Source organism: Gopherus flavomarginatus, chromosome 13, assembly GCF_025201925.1.
Source record: "Gopherus flavomarginatus isolate rGopFla2 chromosome 13, rGopFla2.mat.asm, whole genome shotgun sequence".
Classification (NCBI taxonomy): domain Eukaryota; kingdom Metazoa; phylum Chordata; order Testudines; family Testudinidae; genus Gopherus; species Gopherus flavomarginatus.
Window position 1 is genome coordinate 18,869,927 of NC_066629.1, and position 9,686 is coordinate 18,879,612.

The window sequence follows — 9,686 nt, forward strand, 5'->3', positions numbered from 1 at the left end:
CAGCATCCTTAGCTGAATGACGCATGTGGAGATTATTTGACCAGCCCCCACCTAGGAGTCCAGACTTCCAGTTCCCCTGCTCTAATCCCCTGACACACTAGCTCTCCGAGCCAGGAACAGAACCAGGAACTCTGCGTCAAGTGCTCCATCTCTGATCCTTTGAACGTACGCACATCCTGAACCCTGGCGCCCTGACTACCCGCGGTGTGCATTGCATTTCCATGTGTTTTCACATCATGCCAGGGGTCATAACACTATATAAAAACAGGGGAGGGGTTAAAAAGCCAGTTCCCCACTATTCATCCAAAGAGAAGCTCATGATGAGAGCGATCTCTCTGGACTTTTTAGCCTTGAGATGAACACAGGCCCACGATGGTGCTAGAATATTAATACCAGGGAATGCAGGCCCTAACTCCAGCACATGAGAGAGACACCGGGCGTTCAGTTTGTGTTTGCCAGAGTGAAGGAGAAAATCTAATTAAACATGGCATCTGGGCTTGGAGGAGCTAGGGATGGGGCTGGAATATAAAGAGCGGCTGCTACCTACAGATCAGAGGGCAATATTAATAAACCCACACAAGGGGACCAGAGGATCAGACGGTAATATTGATAAAATGCAAAGCAAAGACAAAGCAGCCAGGGGATATTGGATGGTGACGCTGATAAAAACGCCATAGAGACCGTATCAACAGCAGCCAACGCAGGACTCCACAGCCCTGCCCCAGGCTACACTCTGCCAGGCACCTGGGTGTGTGTTCCTGACACATGAATCTTGACAGTGCATGATGCTGTCCCACTCCCCTCCTAAAGGGCCAGTGCGCACAGACTGGTCCAGGCCCTTCCCAACAGGGGCATGTTGCCAGGCCTGAAAATGACCTTGGAATCCCTTCATGGGCCAGAGAAACCCCCGCTCAGCCGCACACAGCTAGCTGCAGTCTTGAACTATCCTTCACATGCTACCAGTCTGCCCACTGATGGGTGAGTGGCCCCTGAATCCCCAGCGGAAGATACCAAGTTTGCTATTGGTCTGCCTTCCTTGGCCCTGCTATCCTATGCCTAGGTAAGCACCCTTCCGTTTCTAGGGTGGAAACTATTTAGGAGAAACCCTTCTCCTCTCCTAATGTCAAAGCCCCACCCTAGCAGTCACATCTTACCTGCAGCGCCTTGCACATTTCCCAACCTGGACCCCCACCCGGCTCTGCTGATGTGGAGCAACTCCTGTGAGTTCAGTCCAGTCCTGCAGACATCCATAAGGCCTGAAGTCAACAGCCCTTGCTCGGCTGCCTGTGCCTTTCACTCAGCTCTGCCCCTGCCCCTCACTCCTGGGCTGCAGCTTTGGTAACAGGATCGGTGAAGAAGACCCAGTGGGCGAGGAGGAGAAGACAGGCTGGCCCAGAGGAACCAGCAGAGAGCGGTCGTGTGTTCTCTCCTTTCCCTGACTCTCTCAAAAAGGCCTTTTGTACTGGGTAATAAGGATCATTAGCAATCCCTGAGGAATGACCCCAGGCCTGGCAGTCACTATAGGAATGGGCCAGGTGGTAACCCAGCTGGGGTGGGAGAGAAAGCAGCCTGAGCCTTGGTTCAGAAAAGACACTGCACTAGACTGGCTCTTGATGCAGGCAGGAGGGGTACTAGTCGGGTTAGGGCCGAAGGCTGAGTGCTTGGATAGGTGTGAGGAGAAATTGGGATCATCGTATGCAGGGTGGACATGGAGGAGTGCCATCTGTTGGGTGAGGGATGCAGGGAGATGGGGTAAGTGCCATATGCAGGGTGGAGGCCCCTGGTGGGCTGGGGCTGAGGGGGGAGTTTAGTGGGGTAAGTAAGCCAGTGAGGATGCCATAACCTCCGCAGTTGCTGTTTTACCAGGTGAGCACATGTTTGCCTTTCCTACTCACCTTTCATCTTCCATCTGATCCTGAACGTGAAAGATGAAAGTTTATTCTCTACCTCTCTCTGGGAGTCGGAGCACAGAGTGATTCTGCTGATAGCTTGCTCCCTGGGGGCTGCATGTATTAAGGGAGGGGTTATCTGGCTCCACGGTCCAGGCTGGGGATGGAGGCACTGGGCGCTCTTGTTGCAGGGACTGTAATTACACTTGGCATATCTGAGTCTGTTAAGTATCAGAGGGTAGCCGTGTTAGTCTGGATCTGTAAAAGCAGCAAAGAATCCTGTGGCACCTTATAGACTAACAGACGTTCTGGAGCATGAGCTTTCGTGGGTGAATACCCACTTCCTCAGATGCATGTCTGTTGCTGTCTGAGTCTGTTGCTGTCAGTGACACAAGTGGGGAAGATCCTTTTTGTGCTAGCAGAGAAGGTGCAAGGCAAAGCCCACTCCAGATGCAAAGAGACAATGCAGCTCTCTGAAGGCTGCAAGGGGTAGCATGCAGATGTGCCTGGGAGAAGCAGAGCCCTCTGCATCTCTAGGGTTCTGGATGCACAAGCCTTGCATTGCTCCTGGGAGGTGAGCATAGTTATCCTCATCTCCCAGCAGAGGAAAGCAAGATGCAGAGCCAGTGACAGAGCTGGGGATCGAACACAGGGCTCCTGGATCCTGGCCACTGGGCAGTGCTGCCTTGAAGAGATGTCTAAGGCCTCAGCCTCCTCCAGCTGCAGATCTCATCTGCTGCAGCCATATATGAATAAGGAGCTAGGGTAATAAGGACGTGTAAGTTCACACAAAGTACAGGGGTTGACCGGCGTTTGTATGTGTTGGGGGAGGACAGAACCCACGTGCCCTAGTTCTAAGCTGCTTCTCTCTGGCGGCCAAGAGCATAAACTGGTGCCTGGGGTCATGAGGAGACACTTCAACTCCCAGCGTGAGCTCAAGCAGTCCTGGGGCTGCTCTGACTGGCACCTTGGGCTACAACAGGCAGCAAGAGGCCATTCAGCAGCTGAGCAAGGCCAGAGCACAAGTGTGCTGGTCACAGCCCCTCAGACCCTGGGCACATCTCTGCATGGAGGAGGGTCATGCAGGGCAGGCGTGCTGGGGAAAACACCCCCCCTCCACAGGTAAGATCTGCTGCTCTCCAGTCCCTGTGCACCAGGCCCATCAAGGGGCTCAAACGCAGCTCAGAATTGAGGTTGTGGTAACTTTCCCTGACCATGCAGCTCAAGTGTCAGTGTTAGGCAGGGGAGGGAAATGTACACACACAAAGCAACTACCTGGAAAGTGCAATGGTGCATGAGCCCCCACCCATCCAGTCTATGCATGGATTCATGGGTACGTGTCCCACACCCCCCGACATGGCAAACCCTCCCTTTCCTGCTCCTTTGTTCAGGGCCCAGAGCAGGAGTGCACTTCACCCACTGCCACAGAGCTGTTCAGGCAGAGACTAGTGGGACGCTGCTGGTTGTGTGGCAATCCTGAGGATTGGTACCAACAGCCCTAAACTCAGTCAGAGCATGCAGCCTTCAGAACTGGGACAGCAGCGCCATCTGGCTGCTCCACACAGGCCAGCTCCTAGACTCGCCAGACTTTTTCCAGATGCTTTGGGGTGGGCATGGAGGAGGGGATACCAAAACCGTGGTGGGTCCATCCAGTTCCTTGGCAGGACGAAGTTGGCTGGATGTAGAGCCCCCACCATGCTGCTCCATGGGACGGCAACTCCAAGACATGTCTGTTATCAGTCAGCAGCATAGGGGTTAAATATACAACTGCAACCCCAGCTGTTCTCAGCCTCCCCCTGCTCCCCAAATAAATGAAGGAGGGGTGGTGGTGCGGAAGAGAGAACCCCCATCATGAAATCAAACCTGCTTTCTGCCATATCATTGGGGCCTGCTCACATCTGTCTGCCCCTGAAGAAAGTTACCAAAACTTGGAAAGAACAGCTGCTGTTCTGGATTGTTTTTGAGAGATGGCAGGGGGGAGAGAAGAGGGAGAGGGCTTGACCCTGGGAGCCTTCCACATAATAGAAAACAGGCTGAACAATTTTGCCACTCTCTCTATTTTAGCTCCTTTCCTGACTGTGACAGATCTGTTCTACCTGGCGTATTCCCATCTGCTGGTTAATCAGCTCAATGCCACATAATCTCATGCAGCCACGACTTGGCCTTGACAAATAAGAAAGCACCACAGATGGCTGCTCTATCTCTGCAAAGTCTTTTTCCAGCCCTGGCCCTCTCCTGCAGCCTGAAGATGCAAACAGCTCCATCTCACTCGGCGAAGAGGGTGTCTCTTTTCACCAGTAGCATGAACCCTGTGCTGCTCTGCATATCCCCAAAGCTGGTACCCCAACACCCTCCACCTGAGTGCCATCACCACCTTGGCTCACCTACCAACCCCAAGTCCCCTTTGCTGGCTGGTGACCCTCAATGTCAACTTATCCTCGTCCCAAACCTGCTGCTCTAAGCCATTCATACGAGAACAAAATCCACAATCCAAACTATTATCTGCCCCCACACCCAAGGACCTGGTACCCATCTTCCACCTGACTGCATCACCCAACCTAAGGCCCTAGCCCATCCCCACTGCTGTGTGCATTCTCCATCTGCTCACCATAGCCCCGATCCCTCCATCTGCCTTTGTCCCTGGTGCACTTGGTTTGGCTGCCCACCTTCCCCGCAGCCCCAAGTAGTAGCATGGAGAATAAAGAAGGTGACAGGCTCAGAAAGAGCTGTTGAGCACATATTAAATAAAAGATGGTGTATTTCAGAGCCCTTGGAGTGATGATTTAAACATGAAGTCCAAGCTAGTATTGGTGTTGTCAAAGCTGTAGTGTTAACACCGATCAATGATTCACTGATGTGCTGCAACTGTGCCTCAAGCCATGGTTTCTGCTTGTGGGGAGGCAACTGGGGCTTCCCTTAGAAACACTCCTCCCGCCCCCAGCCTCCAGCGCCAGGCACAGCAATGCAAGCCACAGCTGAACTGCCACTGCAGCCTCTCAGCTGCCTGGTGGCTTTGCTCAGGAGGAAGCAACAGAGCCAATAAACGCCTCCCTACAAGCCCTTGGGGCTCAACTTTCCGCCCTTAGTGTGGCTTGGGGCTGAGAGACACTTGGGTGCCCGAGCCCTGTCAAAGGCGAGGGGGGCCCCAACTGGAGCAGGATGGGGTTTGTTGCTAAGTAACTTGAGCAAAGTTTCACCTGGCTGTGCTATTTTGGGCAGAGCAGAAGGGTGATGAGGGGAAGGAAGAGATTGAAGGCAATGCCCCCCCAAATAACCATAATGGGGGTGTCACAGTTCAAGGCAACTGCACCTGTATCTCTGCTCTAGGCTCCTAGGCCATCACCTTTCTTGGGTAACGACCTAAGTCTCTCTCCCGTCTGACCAGGGTTTTTCCTAGATGCACAGTTCCCCTGCCTACACTGTGATATTCCCAGCAAGCCAGACTGCTTAAACAGCCAGCGGCTGCACTCTGCTTTCTCTCCAGAGGTTACCAACAGCATAATGGCCCACAGTTACTAGTGACCATACAGCTCTTTCCAAGCAAGCACATTTATTCTTAAGGTGAAAGCATTACAGAGAAAATGTATTAAAAACCAATAACAGAACCTATGAACATGCTAGAAAGCTTTCCAGAGATCATCCCTCCTGACTCCAACTATGAGCTCTAGCAGGAGTCAAAATCCTAAGCTGGGTTTTCCCTGTGGTTACAAGTTCAGAATGGTCTCAGATTCAGAACCAGAACCACCATTAACCACTTTCTTTATACAGCATGGGCTTTTTATCTTGGCCTCATGTAATAGGCAATAAGCAGACAACGGCCCACTCTTCAGGACATAGCTTTAAAAGGGTGGAGTTTTGCATAACCTCCCCCTAGATATTCCCCAGGAAAACTGCTTCACACTTTTTGTTCCAAAAGGCCATTCTTGTCTGGCCCCTTGCTCAGGAAAGTCCTCTGAACTGTCAAGTCTCACATTTGTCACATCTGTCTCTCAAGAGATTCCATAGAGTCCTGGCCCATACTGTGACAAACCGCTCATTGAATACAATGCACCTCGTACTTAAAGGTAATTCAGTAAGGTTTCCCAACAACATTGCAGGAAATTACCATCGCTGTCACAGGGGGACCTTCAGAGTTCATAGATCCATAGACCTCAAGCCAGAAGGGACCACTGTGACCATCATGTCTGTCCTTCTGTGTAACACAGGCCAGAGAACTGCCTGAAACAATTCCTAGAGCTTTTAGAAACACAATTTAATCTTGATTTTCAAGTTGCCAGTGATGGAGAACCAACCACAACTGACCACAATTAACCACCAACACTTAATTACCCTCTCTGTTAAAAATGTAGGCCTTACTTCCAGTCTGAATTTGTCTAGCTCCAACTTTTGGCCACTGGGTTGTGTTTGACCATTCTCTGCTAGACTAACCCATTGTCAAGTATTTGTTCCCCAGGTAGGTACCTACAGACTGCAATCAAGTCACCTCTTAACCTTGGTTTTGTTAGCTCCTTGAGTCTATCACGAAGGCATGTTTTCTAACTGCTAGCGCTACCCTCCCAGCTCAGCCTGCTGCCCAAACCCTCGCTCCCCCATCCGGGGCCATTCACCATTTGGTCTCTTCCATCCAGGGAGAAGCACATTCTGAGCCCTGATGTAAGGTCTAAAATACCTGCCGGCCCGTCAAGGTCTCTACAGAGAAGTCAGTTGTCCTGAGGAACTCCCACTGTGCCTGAGCTGTGACCAGCTGGCCTTTCCAAGCCATGGCTGAGAGCACTCACCTGGAGGAGGTATTCCAGCCTCCCTCCCTGGTTCCACTTCTAGCCTCAGGCCGGCAACTTGGCCCCATCTGCGAGATGACCCAGGCCGGCTTTAGGACTTTCACATCGGCCCAGCACTTAAACCACGTCGAGTGTGAGTTTTCAGACCAGGGTCCCTTCAGCATTCCTGCTGCAGCCACAGTCAGCCCCATGCCCCTGCAAAATCCATGACCCAAACACACACCTTGATTAGCTTCATCAGCACCATTTAGCTACACTAATGCCTTGGTCATGACTGAATGACCTCACATTTGCCATTGGTTTCCCTTTAATCCAGCATGAATCAGTGCCTCCTAGAACAGATGCAGCAGGGCACTGGTTTTCCCCCCGCCCCAGGGCTCAATCATGCATGGAACAAAGCTCCATTTGAGCGACTTAATGAGTTTGCTCTTGCCAGAGGCCTGGAGAAGCTGGGCTTGTAATAACAATAATGGCTTTGCCCTCTTCCTCTCCCTTGTGCAGGGCTTATTGTTGTTGCCAAACAAGCAAGAGATGCAGCTAGTGAGGGAGCAAGGATGGGCGGCAGGTGAATCCAGGCGTTTTGCTATGCGCCTTGGGGTGTTTCATCAACAGGTTCAGGGTCCCAGAGAAGGAAGCGGGATGTGGGGGGGGGAAGATGAGGGTTATGGCGGTGGGGAAGGCAATTACTGAACAAGGCAGCTGATGATTAACGACACTGGATTGCTGGTTTGCTAATCACGCTGACCAATATGGCCTCACTGTCTCCGTGCTCATCAGTCCATATCAACTGGTGCCTTTTGTCTTATACACAGTCCCTGCTTTGCAATCGGTCTTTCTGTTCTGTCATGGAACAGCACCTAGCGCCATGGGGACTTGGATCAAGAGACTCCTGGGTGCTACAATGACACAAATAATAAAAGAATAATAATTATTATGAAGACCATCAGGGGACTTTTCTACAGCCCGGCCTTTGTACAGTCCTGCCAGCAGTGCTCTAGCTACATGGTACGCAGAGCAAGGACGACTGCAGGGAAACCTCCAGGATTGGTTTGCTGCACTTCCAGGGGCAAGAGCACCCCCATCTGGCCATTTCAGGCTAGACACCATCCGTTTGATCCAGGATTCAGCAATAGCCCCAGGCTATTTTTAGTAGAACTCTTATGAAATAGTGTCAGAAGGGTAGCCGTGTTAGTCTGGATCTGTAAAAGCAGCAAAGAATCCTGTGGCACCTTATAGACATCTGTTAGTCTATAAGGTGCCACAGGACTCTGCTGCTTTTACAGATCCAGACTAACATGGCTACCTCTCTGATACTTGACACCATGCAAGGCACTGCATTTAGCTGAATGGAGTGGAAATCCATACGTCTGATAGTCTATAAGATGCCACAGGACACTCTGCCGCTTATGAAATAGTATCTCCACTTTACCCCTGCTGTCTCTTAGACCAACAATCCGACTCCCCCATTTTAATCCTGAGTGCTCCCAACCTCCTTCCTTCCAGTCATCAGAGTGTTTGGAATGTAAACAAACCTATGGGGGGGAATATATAGACCCAGAACTAACTGGCCATGGGCCTGCGGGGACCCTGAGCACCTGGCTTATGCATCATGCCCTGAACTTTCATCTACTTGTTCTTGTTTGACTGGTAAGCTCATTGGGGCCAGGGCTGTATCCTCCTGTGTGTTTGTACAGCCCCGAGCACTGCAGAACCCATCACCGGGTAGGGCTACAAGGCAAATCTAGAGAGAAACATGGGACAGATTTACCCCGAGAAACTTGTGTGCAATTGGCTATATACTGGGTGGGGGTTCTGAGATGGGAAATCAGAGCTCATGAGGACAGTCCCAATACTGCAGCGATTGCCTGTTCATTGGGAAGTGGAGGGACGGAGATCTTCTCTCTCACTCCCCTCCATGCCTAATTCCACCCAGCTGCGATGCGCGTTATAGCCTCTCCTCTCCGAGTTCACTTCCCAGGCCCCTCCCTCCTTCCCACTTCAGTCCCTCAAAAAAACATTTCCCACTGACATTGATAAAGAAATATGAGTTACTCTTTCCCTAACTTCTGTCCAGCCTTAAACTGTCAGCATCTGGGGCAGGGATTGTCCCTTCTTACATTAGGTGGAAAGCACCTGGGGGACTCAGTACCAGACAAACAGAAGAGAGAGGGGCACAGACTAGGGTGAACAGGTGTCCCACTTCTATAGGGACAGTTCTGATATTTGGGGCTTTGTCTTAGATAGGTGCCTATTACCCCACACTCTGTCCTGATTTTTCACCTTTGCTATCTGGTCACCCTAAGAAAGACAGAACATAGCAGAGGAGGGAAACCTCTGGTCTTTTACAGATGTGCATATTCCCTTATTGTCTCTCAGCTTCCCTCATCTCCTCCCCTCCCCTCCACCCACCCACCCACCCCCTTCTCTCTCTCGTTCCACCTCCCCATCTTGCTGCACTGCCATCTTGCAAGTAAACATCCTCATCTTGTGGACTGTCATTGCTAAGCAGGCCAGAGAGCCTTACAGACTCCCCTCCCGAATACCGCTTTACCGGAGAGTCGGGTAGACAGAAGCACAGCAGCAGACCAGGGCACATTCTACATAACAAGTGTCTTTATGACCAGCTCAGATTTACGAAACAGGAGTTAATATGTTCGCCAGATTTGCTCTGAAATGGTTGGAAGAAAAAATTCAAATGCAGCCTGTCTCTGCGGTAGGAGGCCTAGGCTGGACAAAATGCTGCAAAAGAAAAGCAAGAGAGGTGAGCAAGAGCTATGGCATCAGATGGGCCAGGATCCTAAGGAGGTAAATAGGATTAAAGCCTTTCACCAAGGATGGCAAAGCACTTCCCTTATTTAATGGGTCTTATGCCCCCATCACCGTGGCCTGGGGGCACATGCAAAAATTCAACAGCACTACTTGAAATGAAGCCGCTCCTTGCCAGGCATTGCAAACAATCCTCCCTAGCCTTAGTACATGGGTCTGCCATGATCTACAGGCCAATGAACGCTTCATCAGG